Source organism: Boleophthalmus pectinirostris, unplaced genomic scaffold, assembly GCF_026225935.1.
Source record: "Boleophthalmus pectinirostris isolate CB_2022bp ecotype Guang Dong unplaced genomic scaffold, ASM2622593v1 HiC_scaffold_11, whole genome shotgun sequence".
Taxonomy (NCBI): Eukaryota; Metazoa; Chordata; class Actinopteri; order Gobiiformes; family Gobiidae; genus Boleophthalmus; species Boleophthalmus pectinirostris.
In genome coordinates this window covers 2,378,927-2,391,746 of record NW_026570994.1, presented here as the reverse complement: position 1 = coordinate 2,391,746, position 12,820 = coordinate 2,378,927, and the positions used below count along the sequence as shown (strand labels likewise).

The window sequence follows — 12,820 nt, the reverse complement described above, 5'->3', positions numbered from 1 at the left end:
GCTAACACAAAGGAGGAAGTCATTTGTTTGAATCAGTTCTGCATTAGCCACAAAAGCACATAATTAAAACAAGACAAATTTGGCAGCGTTTCCAGTTTTCCTGTACTCTATTTAAGCTCACACAAAAGTCAAAGAGGAAATGTATTCTCTCCATTTGGTCCCAGTAGTGTGAAATGGGATTGGAGTTTATTAAAGGGTCTGTACTTTTTTATTTTATTTAAATTTTGTATTAAATTCGTCTTGCCCCAGTACAGATATATTGTATAAGCAGCTCCAGAGGTCAAAATAAGTCAACCGAGTGCTATCTGCATCTAATTCGAAATGATATTTATGGTCCAATAAACAGGAAGTGCACATTAGCATTCTAGTTGTCGTCAGCTTTACTCAGAATTCCAGTCTGGTTTCTGAAAGTTTTGGAAAAGGGCTTATAAATGCATCACCGGTGAATAATTAAGATGCTCAGAATGCATAAGGTAAGTGAGGGATAACTAATTGCAAACTGTAAAATGAACTAGATCTGTTTTTCAAATCTGAAGTAAAAATCAGGTGCAGTGCCTTTTAAAGATCCAAATTTGTAGAGAGTGATTTGCGTGATCGGAATATTGTAATGATTTTCAAAGATCATACTTGATAATTATGTTAATTGTGTTTGTCTGGACGGCTCTTTCATTAAAATTATGACAGCTAATGAGTTAAGAGTCAGACAGAGTTCCTCTTGATCGTTATTTTTGAATTTGATATCATCAGGCAGTAGGAGAACATTTTGTCCTCCGAGCGATGGAAAAATGACTGAACAAATGGATTAAAGAACTCACATTTCTTCAGTTCATGTGTTGTGTCCCCAGTCGGCAGAATGGTCAGAGGTCTGTGTCGATCAAAAGTAGCCCAATGTTTGTTGTAATGTGTGTATGGATTTGATTGCATATGACGTTACAGCACAGAGATGATCAGGTGGTCATAAATCTGTGTATTGTCCTGAAGATAAGAAAGTCAAGATTTCTTGTTTTTCCCCGTTGATCTGCTCAGAGATGCACTACGCAACTTTTCTGGTGTAAAGTCACCACCCACTTGTCTCTGTAGAGTTGTTATTGCTTTGCCTAGAATGTTCAATAGTAATAAAAACAAGAAGATTGATTTAATGCCACACTGAGGAACATTCCAAGCAAAGACAGAACATTTCCATGGATACAAGCAGTTGGTTTTGGTTCAAGTGTAACATCGGTGTTGTTGACTGTCTTGTTGTAAACAGTCCAAATAGGAGCTGATGCTAAATAAAGTTCCTTTCATTTCCCCTTATGCTCTTGTTCTCTTTCTGAGTGGGGAATCTTTCTTCTTCTGCCCTTTTAGTCACTATATTGTAGAACAGCACGGGGCATTTGATCAGCCTAATATGTTTGTGTGCAGTGAAAAAGGCATTGTGTTGATCTAATCCAGATTTGGCGTAGTCCGTAATCTTTTTCACATTTGAGGCAAAGAGCATTTCACACTATATCTCTAAACAGGATTACATAATGTCATGGTATAATCCCACAGCATGGTCGCCCCTCATTTCCCTTCGACAAATGTAGAAGTTTCTCGTCATCCATCTGGCCTTGTTAGTGCCAACTCTTGTGATGTGATCTTTTGGACCATGGGGACAGCTGTGCACTTAACCCAGCAGTGCGTAACAGTGGCTTTTGGTTAAATCTGTACACTCCCCGGAATAGTTCTTTTTATTTTATTTTTGTCCATTCTGGATTTACGACAGCAAATTATCTGATCTCTTGGGTGCATTCTCTTGTGTAAAAACGTGTAAAAGTTAGGGATGCAAGATTAATCAGAAATTGCTATTTGAATGGTCGTAATTAGCAAATCGTAAAATCTGTAATTATTCAAGCCTTTTGCAACGACAAAAATGGTCTTATTCTCAAACATGGGATTCCTGTATTAGTTTAGCAGTTCACGTTTCAGATCTAGTTGTAATTGGGATGCCTGTCAGAGAAATCAGTTTTTTTTTTTTTCAAAAATCTTACAGCACTAGTAAATATTGTGCAGTATTTAGCTCCTGACCTGACATTCTTAATCTATTCAGGCCTGGGTCAGATTTTCAAGATGTCAGTGTTTTGTTTTTTTTTTCTTTTTTTATAGCTCTTCTTTATCATTCATTCAGCCTAGACCACCCTTTCTTTTAACAGTTGCAGGCAAAATTATAATTGGGATATTTTATAATTTTGATTCAATAGCTGTATTCAACTAGCCAGGCTGGCACCGCCTAGTGCATCCGCTCAATTTCATTTCTCTCCAGTGACTAGGTCAGGAATCGGAATACACTTGACGATTTGCAGAAACCCTGGAAGTTATAGATTGTGCATCGGCTAATCAGCTAAGAGCTGTGAAGCCATGACGTCAAACTCAGTTGCCTGTCTGGGTCCCTTTTGTGATACAGCACAACAGGAAACAAAGCAGTCGAGATGGATGTAGACAAAGCCAAACATTCTGTGTTGGCAACGATTCCTGAGATCGAGAATTTAAAGCTGGAACAAAGAGAATGTTTGGTCAGTTTTATCAAGGGGAAAGATGTTATTGCCCTTCTTCCTACGGGATTTGGGAAAAGCTTAATATACCAGTTAGCCCCTTTAGCGGCGCATTACATACATCACGACCAAATCGCAGAGATTGGTTAAATTTAAAAAAGTACCTGTCTCCCACCGAGCAAATAAATCCTAATGCTGTGAGGTTAGACGGTTTCCACGAAGTGAGGCTAGTATTCAACCAGTTCAACCAATAAACCATATATTCATATTCTCTTTACCAGACAACTGGGGTGGAAAGTAACTAACATTTAACATTACTGTAATTGTAATTGTTCTGTACTGTGATATTTTGAATAATTTTATTTTTTTAGTAGATTTTTAAACCTGTACTTGTATTTCTAACAGAGAACAGTTCTAACCATGTAATTGTAATGATTGTAATGAGTTACATATAAAATCATACAAGTTTTCTACTCAGACTCACACATAACAGCTTTGCACCGCCTGCACTGATTGGACAGAGCTCAGATAATATGTGGGTTGTGGTTTGTAATGATTAAATTCAGTTTTAAACTGTTAAATTCATATAAATTTCTGATCTAAAATGCTGCTAAAATGTGTTTAAAAAGTAACTAATAATGTACAATTTTGGAAGTAGTACTTAGCTAAAAATTTACTCATTTACAAATATATGTAACTGTACTAAACTTGAGTACTTTTCCACCACTGAGATAGAAGATAGTCACTCTAGACCAGGGGTGTCAAACTCATTTTGTCCGGGGTATCCAACCTACTTTCATCCTAAAAGGGCCGAATCAGAAAACTCATGGCATATAAATTGATTGATGAACTCTTTCTTTTACAAAATATTATAATATTATGAACAACCTGAAACTTTAAGAAAAATACAATTTCAACACAATGATTAAACATGAACTTGTATGTAAATAGGAATAAGTCAATTTTTCTTGTAAAATCCTGCACTCGGCTCCACTTTTCTCATGTTGGACATTTTTCTGATGAGGGTGTCACGGTCAACAGTCAAAACGATCGTCCTTTAAGAGCGTTTGGAAAGAGACAAGTCTTCATTTGTGCTGCTCTGGTGGGAGGGGCCACGTACAGAGACGCTGGAGACACTGCTGTGATAGACACCGCAGAAAATTCATAATATTTTAATAGAAAATCAGCCAAGGGCCACATTAAAAGGTCTTGTAGGGCCGGATCTGACCCCTGGGCCGTATGTTTGACACCCGTGGTTTAGAGCTTATGGACAGGTTTGCTAACTATTATTATGTTCAGAGATCAGATGAGATCGAGAATCGAGAAGGTGGAATCACCCTTCACACAGTCCAGAACTTATCCCATTATTCACAAAAATCTGATGAGTAAAATCTGCTGAAGGTGTACGAACTTCAAAAACACGGTGGAGCTCTCCGGGAGTGACCCATATAGTATTTAAATTTGCCCTACATACATCTTACAACTACTCCTTCTCGACACGCTGCCTTTCTTGAGCACAGTGTAACCTCCTTCTCCTTCTCTCCCAAAAGTGCCGTCTTTGCACTATCTCCGTTAATCAAGTGCTTCTACAATGGAGCCCAGCGTGAAGCCTATGTAAATAATGCATTAATATAACCAGCAGCAGCAGCAGCAGCACCCCACCCTCACCCCCAGGCACAGAGGGGCTCACGGGGGAGGCGGCCATTCTCCCCGGGATAGCTCCGTGCGGAAAAGTGCTCACATCCACACTCTTCGTCCCAAATGGAAAAGGAGGAGGATGAAGAGGAGGAGGAGGAGCGTACGTGGAGGAGTTCACGGGACGTTCAGCTAAAAGTGCACTTCCGAAAGGCCTTGGATAAAATAGTGTCCAGTTCGGCAGATATTATAATGCGGTGGTGCGCGCAGGGATCGTAGCGCGCTTTAAAGGAGCTGTATGTTTTCTGTGCTCTTACAGTTTTAAAAAAGGTTCTGAGGTCACAAATGAACCTGTGTTTCTAGATCAGGAGTGTCAAACTCTTTTTCTCCGTTTGGGATCATGTTTGTCATCAAAGGGCCGGTTCCAGAGTTGGGAAGGTGACTTGTATGTACTTGTAAATGTATTCCCCTACAGATTACAGATTACACACCCCAAAATGTAGTTTGTAACATAATCCATTAAATTATTTAAAGTGAGTAACAGAATCTGAATACTTTGGATTATTTGATTTGCTGTAGAGAAGCAAAGACCAGGATATCTTCACATAAGAAGTTTTATCTGCTAAAAGAAAATTAAAAGCCCAGACTTTACTGAACCAAATTAAACATATTATTGATAGAAGACGAGGAGACACGTCCACACAGTATGATTTAGTCCTGTTTAATCCTGTTTTAGTCCTGGTTTAGACCTGGTTTAGACCTGGTTTGGACCTGGTTTAAACCTGGTTTAGACCTGGTTTAGATTTGGTTTGGACCTGGTTTAAACCTGGTTTAGACCTGGTTTAGATTTGGTTTGGACCTGGTTTAGACCTGGTTTAGACCTGGTTTGGACCTGGTTTAGTGTCCGGCAATGAGTGGAATTACCGAAAAAAAAAAAAAAAAAAAAAGGGGGGATTTAGCCCGAAATGTGAAAATAGGAAAATACCACCGTGTAATCCATTTACTTCAAAAAAGTAACTGTAATCCAATTACCACTCATTGAAACAGTAACTGTAACTGAATACAGTTACTCATAATTTGTACTCTGATTACATAACTCCAGTACATGTAATCTGTTACTCCCCAACACTGCCGGTTGTAAAGTTAAAACTGCAACAGTAACTATAATACCAGTATGTTTCAAATCTGTAAAAGTCTGTATTTGATTTTTCATTTCATATTTATTCATTTTGTTTATTTTTTTGTTTTTACCTTTTTATTATTTTCTGGTATTCTTGCTCTAATTTGATTTGACTAGTTGTATTGTCTTAATGAGGACTAGTAGAGTTAAGTAGAGCTTTACTTTATATTTCTATTGGATAGGTTTTATCTGTACTGTGCAGCACTTGGGAAACTGTTTTGTTTATGAAATGTGCTGCAGAAATAAAGTGGATTGGATTGGATTTAAAGGTTTAAGTTAAAACATTCACATTACTCCTTCAGTAACATTCATGAAATAACCGTCCTTCTGCATAATTTTTTCTTTTCTTGGACATTTTTGGGGAAATTTGATGAGTTTTCTTGGCCTCTCTAGTGGCGAGATGCAGTCACTTCACGGGAAACAACTGCGGTGCATTGTGGGAGATGTAGTAGCGGCAGAGTCACAACATAATAATAAATGATACCTTTTAACCCCTTGTGGGACTCATAAACTGATTTGGTGGGCCAGATGTGTTCTAGAGCCTTAACCTGCAGATAGAGACACATCCAAGTTTGCCTCATTGTCAGTTTCTGGACAGACCAGGCTTCATGTGAAAGCTCAAAACCTCCACAGTTCCCTCCCTGAGCTGGGGTTTACCATCCACATCAGAGAGAGGCATTTTAGATTTAAACCAAATGGATTTCAGAATTGAAACTGGCAACACAAATGAGCGACACATGTGAGGCTCATTCTGTTTTCCCAGTGGATAGTTTGAGAACCAAAGGAGAAACAGCAACTACGTTCAAACTGCAGGGCTTAATGCTCAAGTCAGATTTTTTGGTGAAATCTTGTATGTGATTTCCAGTGTGAACTTAAAAGCCCCAGTTTGAGAACACAACGACGTCACACACCACGAGTGTGCTCAGTGTTTACGGAAGTCGGCTAAATGCTGTAGCCTGAGTCAGCCGGTTTTACTTTATAGAAACCGTCTGACCTCACAGTGTTAAAATTTGTTCGCTCGATGGTAGGTGGGTACTTTTTTGTTTATCTCCGCTAACTGGTATATTAAGCTTTTCCCAAATTCTGTAGGAAGAAGGACAATAACATCTTTCCCCTTGATAAAATTCACCAAACATTATTTTTGTTCTGACTTTAAATCCTTGATCTCAGGAATCGTTAACAACACAGAATATATGGCTCTTCGCTGATTGGCTGGTGCCCAAACTCTCACTCAATGAAATTGAGCGGAAGCACTAAGTGACTAAGCCTGACTATAAATTTGGGCTTGTCTCCCAAAAGTCCAGTTGTTGGTAAAATGGACAGGTTACATGTCCACTCCCGCTTCGTTTGTTTGAGTCTTTAGCCTCCTTGTATTTGGCTTGCAGGCTCTTTATTTTTTGTTGACATTGGAGCCAGGACCGACTGTAGCCGCGCTCAGACATTTCTTTGTCAATCATTTCAAAAACCGCCCGGTTCCGATAAGACTCCTCCAATTTTGCCTGAATACAGCGATCTCCCCAAATATCAATCAACTCACTAACCTCACTTTCCCATTGACGTGTAGATGGGATGAATGCGACCTGGCCATTCAGACATAGGATATGTTTATATGATGACGGTCTGAACAAAGACGCAAACACGGCGTCGAATCTTAACTTTTTATTCCGCGTTAAGATGAGGAAATCTGCATGCATACGGTAACGCAAAAGTGTGTGGAATTGGATTGGGTACATGTCAGGCGGCAAGGTGGTGACGTGAGGTGGTGATGTATGTGATGTAAACACGTACACAACGTGAGCAGATTTGACCAGAGTTTTGCGTCTTGGGCAGTGTAGACGGAAACACTACGGCGGAGTGTATTCAACTTTTACACTCTGGAGTGTGTTTTTCAGATTTTTGCATCTTTAAGCCACAAAAACGTCATCACCGTCTATACGAAAAACACTTCCAATAAAATATTTTCATGTTTTTACCCGCAAGTGTTCTCCTGTAAACAAGCCCTGAAGTCGCATGTCAAAAGATCAGATATGTATCGGTTTTAGGAGCACATATCCAAGCGGCCTGGGTCGTGTTGGAAAAAAAATTGGATCAGTGTCATCATTAAAAGATCAGATACAGGAGCATAGGGGCCAAAAACATCTGATTTGGGTCACTTCAGGCTGCAGTCTGAATGTAACCAACCTTGTCCAATATGCCCAGTGTTTTTGTAACTAAGACATCAGCATTACAGTTATCAGTTAAAGCTCTATTTGATTTGATCATGTTTACCTCATATGCAGGGACAAGTCACTTTGGTCAAGTTTACGGAACTTAAAACCAAAATACAATTCTATTAAGTATGAGCTGGAGGGCCTGTCAGAATTCTGTGGTTGAATTTATAAAGCCACAGTCAAAAATCAACTCAAATTAAATCATGCTGTTCATTATGGTTTTGGTTTTCATATTCAGTTTGGTTCATGCACTGAAAAACTTGCTGTTTTGAGTGGGCTTGCATTTCCACAAACTTGACTCTTATAAAATTTGTCCTCCTCCTGTTTGTTTTCAAGGAAATGTTGCTCTTTGGGTATAATGTTCCACAGTCTGGCATAAAACCCCTCTGTCACCATGGAGACTGCTCCACACTGACCACGTTTACATGATGTTTTTTAAATTCCGGATTCTCAAGGGTTCGTCCGAAATAAATGTAAAGAAACGATGGCTCAGTTGAAAAAACTTTACTTCAAGGTTGTATAGAGAATTTTCCAAGGAATGAGAAATCCAGCGATTGTCCTTTTTCAAATGTTGCACATTAACACTGTGTTAGTCCACTGGGTCCTGTAAGAAACATTCCACCTTATTTATTTGTTTGACCTCTTTACGTCAAGAGCGGGATTCGAACCACCAATCTTTCAGATCAGTGGACGAACGCTGTACAAACTGAGCTACTCTCACATTTGTTTAGTGCAGGAGTGTCAAACTCATTTTGGTCCAGGGGTCGTATCCAACCTACTTTGATCCCAAAGGGGCCGGATCAGAAAACTCATGAAATATAAACCCCAAAAATAACAATAAGTTCAAATATTTGTGCAGAGAAACACAAATCTATTACAGAAATCTTTTTTAATTGATGAACTCTTTCTTTTACAAAATATTATAATATTATGAACAACCTGAAACTTTAAGAAAAATACAATTTCAACACAAAGTTTGAACATGAACTTTACTTAAAGGTTGTATAGAGGATTTTCCAAGGAATAAGAAATCCAGCGACTGTTTGTCCTTTTTCAAATGTTGTGCATGTGTGAAACCAACCCCCCCCGCGTCTGTGGACTGTGTGACAGGCATACGTAAACCACGTAATGGCAGCGCTCAGGCAAGTCAGTTACACTAGAAACGTAGGGAGTTTGATTGACAGCCCATCAACTAACAGATAACTAGGCAGTCTCATTATCTATTGGCAAATGTTTAGCCCCACCACGTCCAGAGTTGATGAAGTTTTATTCTCTTTTTTTTGGTCATCATAATTACAAGGCTACTGCACCTCTATCACTGTTGGGCAAGTTACTTTGAAACTGTAATGCGTTATTTATTACCTATTACTGTCATTTCAAAGTAATTCGTTACATTACAATATTATTGCATTTAAAATGTAAGGCATTACATTACTATTGCATTACTTTAAGTTACTCTCACCAAAATAACTTTTGCGCTGTATATGGACTGAACCAGGACTAAACCAGGTCTAAACCAGGACTAAAACCAGAACTGAACTAGGACTAAAACAGGACTCACTGTAGGGACAGGCTCGAAGGTAACGCAGGAGAAAGGAGCGGCTCTGCTCCGCACCTCACGGAGGTAAGAGCGGCTGTCACCCGATCGCTCTTTATGGACCCTGCTGCTCGGGCTCGCGGCCCTGATTTCAGCAACTATTTGCAGGTACCCGAGCCGGTGCAAGACTCTGCTACAGCGCGTAACTTCTACCTTCCTTCAGCGTGTCCAGAAGTCCAACTTTTTGTGTGATGGTTACATCTTCCTCTGCCTTTTGGGTGCGAGCGCAGGAGCCTTTGTCGGTGCAGAACGTTTCGTCGACGTTGTGGGTTTTGTCGGAGAGAAAACTTGCAACCGTACAGCACTTCAGAATCACACTGCTAGAGACTGAACATGTATTTAAATTTGGCAGCTGAACACATTCTGTACTGTACAGGAGACAGGAGTCCCTTGGCCAGTCAGGACGCAGCGGGAGGAACGCAATACACATTCATACAATGTAAAAAAAAAAAAAAACAGGGCATGCAAAATTGCACACAAAAAAAAATAAATAAATAAAAAATCTGCGAGACAGCATAAAGTGAACTGCGATAGAGGGAGGGACGAGTGTAAACCAGGTCTAAACCAGAACTGACCCAGGTCTAAACCAGGTCTAAACCAAAAACTGACCCAGGTCTAAACCAGGTCTAAACAGCGTGGAGTTCTTTGTCAGTCCTTTCGCCCCGCGGTTACCTGAAGGTCAATGAGGGCGCATCTCCGGTGTTTCACCGCTGCTGATATCGAGGTGATTTTAGCGAATTTGTATGAAGAAAAACCCACCACTTCAATCCAGGTTAAAAAAAAACCCACTGTAACGCACGTTACTCACATTTGTACCGAGTAAAATATTACTATTTTTTTCCCCTGTAATGCCTTACATTACTGCGTTACAGCAAAAAGTAATGCATTACTGTAATTCGTTACTTTTATAATGCGTTACTCCCAACACTGATCTCTATAATGCTCTCATTGACAATTTGAAACAAAAAACATCTTCCATACAACCTTTAAGTGTGTTTTTATTCACAGCCCAATGTGCAGAGTGGAATATTTACAGTGAAAAATGAGTATTTACAACAATGTTTACAGTAATCGCACTTACAGAAGCCAGCACCCATGTAGTCAGGCCAAAAACAGACTCCCAAATGACTGGAGCTCCCTTAGCCCCTCCCCCGGGCTAAACCAATTAACGAAAAATGGGGTTCTAAAGGAATTAACATGAGCAAAACTGTATTGATGAACACAACTTGGAAATAAACATAATAAAAATAACATATAGAACCCCTCATATGGTTATCATAAATTCAATTAAATAGCTTAAAAAAAAACAACAACACCCCAAATAGAGCGCAATGGTCGAGTCCGAGATTACATGTCCACCTTGAGCGCACCACTATTCGATATTTAAAGCACAACCAGGAAGTGCCTCGGTTTGGCCCCCGAACCAGAGAACGGTCGCGGAGACTGCTGCAGGTAAGAGTGCGCGGGGTGTAGGCGGAAGTGTGCACCCTCGAACGCACTAGACGGGAAAACAGTCCAGATATCGGGGAAACAGGACCGCGAGACACACGAGTTAGTTAAAATATTCTCCTTCGAGTTTACATGGAAATAATAATTCTGATTTGATGTATACATGGAAAACACGTTAAATCGTCTGTATTTAATTCCACTCAGAGTGTGTTGGTGGGGAAGGTTCTGACTGGACAGAGACACCAACGTATTTACATCTTTGGGAAGAAAACACCACAACGTTACACCACGGACACAAACATGATCCAAACTTTTTCTGCAGTGATTCCGATGGTAATTGCGCAGCAGTGGGAGAATTCTCTCATCACACTTTACGTCTGTCAGCTGAGGAGGAGAACAGAAGAGTGTTGGAGAAGGAGGAAGAAGACAAACTGTATCTGAAGCTGTTCTACCTCAGCCCACTCCCACATCCCGCTCACAAATCCAAAGAGAAGCCGAAGACAGGACTGGTGGAGCTGCATCGTCCGGATCACGTCAGAAGGGCGACACAACGAGAATGAACTGAACCATCACCATTATTTTTAACAAGAATAAACATTTACACGATTGAGGAATAAATTAATTCAGTTTTAAAATCAGAATAAATTACTTAATTTAGAACTCATTTTCAGTCGTTTTGTGATTATTTTTAGTCAGAACTATGATTAAAGTTGTGAGTAGATATTTTTAACTTCGACCCAGGTGGGACTTGAACCCACAATCTCCAGCTCCGGAGGCTGATGCCTTATCCATTAGGCCACTGGGCCACATATTGTTTTAATCAATGCACATCCACATGTACTGGAGCAGGTGCACACAATAGATCAACTGTAAGTTATTTTTGCTCCTGTACGCAGTGTTGGATTACAGATTACAGATTACATACCCCAGAATGTAGTTTGTAACGGAATCCATTAAATTACTTCAAATGAGTAATGTAATCTGAATACTTTGGATTACTTGATTTGCTGTAGAGAAGCAAAGACGAGGAAATCATAATGTAAGATGTTTTATCTGCTAATAGAAAATAAAAAGTCCAGACTTTACTGAACCAAATTAAAAAATATTATTGATAGAAGATGAGGAGACACGTCCACACAGCATGATTTAGTCCTGTTAAATCCTGGTTTAGACTGGGTTTTAGAACTGGTTTAGACCTGGTTTTAGACCTGGTTTAGCCCTGGTTTAGACCTAATTTAGAATTGGTTTTAGACATGGTTTAGACCTGGTTTTAGATCTGGTTAAGTCCTGGTTTAGACCTAGTTTAGACCTAGTTTAGACCTGGTTTTAGACCTTGTTTAGACCTAGTTTAGACCTGGTTTTAGCCCTGGTTTTAGACCTGGTTTACCTGGTTTTCCTGGTTTAGACCTGGTTTTAGACCTGGATTAGTGTCCGGCAATGAGTGTAATTACGAGGGGGGGGGATATAGCCCAAAATGTAAAAACAGGAAAATGCTGCTGTGTAATCCATTTATTTTAACAAAGTAACTGTAATCCAATTACCACACACTGAAACAGTAACTGTAACTGAATACAGTTACTCCTAATTTGTGATTATGTAACTCCGGTACATGTCATCCGTTACTCCCCAACACTGCTTGTATGTGTACTTTACTCATGAAACAAAACTGTGTACTTCTTGTGCACTACAATACAATACAATAGTGTGTAAATGTGCGGGCGGTCACTGGACGCCCACATCGCTGCAAATTTCAAACTGGATCCCGTATTTTTGCTGACAGACCACCACAAACATTCTCTACAACTCCAACCTTATTTCCCCTCGAAACCCTTCAAACCCAATCTCCAGACCGTCCCAACAGTTCTGTCAACACGTTCCATTTGACAATAGCGCCGAAAAGTTCCGTAACATTTTTTTTTTTTTTTTTACCCTACGGCCACGATATCTTATTCCTCTGTTTGAATGACAACATCTGGTCTTCTAGAATACAGTGGAGTATCTTTGCCAAATTTTCAGTGTCCGTAGCCCCCCCTTTACAAGCCCCCGCCCCCCAGTGCCAGTGTTAAGCCCTTTTAATGACTGGATGTCCATCCCGGTGCCAAGTTCCTGTGTAATTGGTTGATGGTCAGCCAGAGCCAGGGGGAGGTAAGGAGGGGGGACGGGGGACAGGGGCTAGGGGCAGTTGGCAGTGGGGTTTGGGTGTTGAGCGCAGAGGGATAAAGCAGAAATAGCAATG

The 12,820-nt window shown here is 40.0% G+C and overlaps 1 non-coding gene across 1 annotated transcript; it reads right to left on the bottom strand.

Annotated features, from left to right (window-relative positions):
- Nucleotides 1–11,317: 11,317 nt before the first annotated feature.
- Nucleotides 11,318–11,390, bottom strand: trnar-ccg (transfer RNA arginine (anticodon CCG)). The gene has a single exon. It is a non-coding gene; the product is annotated as a tRNA-Arg (tRNA).
- Nucleotides 11,391–12,820: the final 1,430 nt, after the last annotated feature.